We start from the raw sequence: 1290 nt of genomic DNA on the forward strand, positions 1-1290 counted from the left end.
CATATTAATTATTTTTAGGGATCGATACAATAGCACCCCAAAGATCATTAATGTACAAAACAATAATGAAACGGATTAAAAGGAGTGCTTCGAGCAATTATAATATTGTCAGCACCATTTATTATAACACTCAATCTATCACTTCCCACGCTTTCTGGGTAAATTTGGTAGCTCTGAGAAACTCTCTGTCTAAAGCTCTCTACAAGTTTCGACATTTAGCTCTGAATAGAGAAAATATGGGACGAAATAGGCACCGCTACGAACCTAGCAGATGTAAGGAATGGAAGCAAAAGGAGGCAGTCTGGAACATTCTGCAGAAGGGCGGGTTTTCAAAATTTATGGAGAGGCTCCATGGATGGGACGCCACAATCACTAATTTATTTTGTAAAAACTGGAGAAAGGGCACTTTGAAAATGGGAGACCAGTCTGTTGTCATAGATGAAGACCTTATTGCCCAAGCCACGGGTCTTCGAAGGGAAGGAAGCAACTACTATAGACATAGAAAAGTGAGCAAGGAGGCCATTGAAAGATATCCTGAAACTAAAAAGGAGAAAAAACGTCTAGTGAAGCTAAGTAAAACTTACTATCCCCCTAGGGCTTTTGTTAAACCATGGAGGGAGGTCCTTTTGTTATAATGTGTTATATTACTTTGGATGGTAGATTCACTAAAGTATACGGCTACCATTTTGTTTTGATGAATCATTTTAGGCATGACGAGAAGGTTAACATTTCATATTTTCTGTTATGTTCTATGAATGCCACCATTAAGGCCTATAAAGAGAACCCTACAGGTGACACTGCCATGCATCAAGGCTTAATGGTTCTTATTTATGACCACCTCAATGCTAACCAAATAGCCTGCCCGCAGCCCTCTATTTCAGAATCTGAGGGGGATGGGTCGGACTCTATTTTTTCTTTGGATGAGGGTTCTGACAGTGATCCAATGAGCAAATCCGAGGAGAGTACGGATGACTCGGAAGTTTAACTAGGTAAGAAGAGGAAACATTTGAAAACCAGGTCTTCCTCCTCAAAGGGCAAGAAATCTAAAGGCAAAATTCTTTAGATAAGCTCCTCGGAGGAGGAGGAGGTCTCTGAATATTCAAAGAAGGAGAAACCCCAGGGTTCTCTGAAAAAGAAAACTAAAACTCATATTCAGACCAGAAACAAACAAAAGAGAAAGGATGAGAATGTGAAGGAGCGAGAGGAACATAAGCAGAAAAAGATTTCGGATGTTGACCAAACCTTGGAAGAGGTGACCACTGGAGAAGTTCATAGGGTTGAAGATAAAGC

This window comes from Cryptomeria japonica, chromosome 10, assembly GCF_030272615.1.
Source record: "Cryptomeria japonica chromosome 10, Sugi_1.0, whole genome shotgun sequence".
Lineage (NCBI taxonomy): Eukaryota > Viridiplantae > Streptophyta > Pinopsida > Cupressales > Cupressaceae > Cryptomeria > Cryptomeria japonica.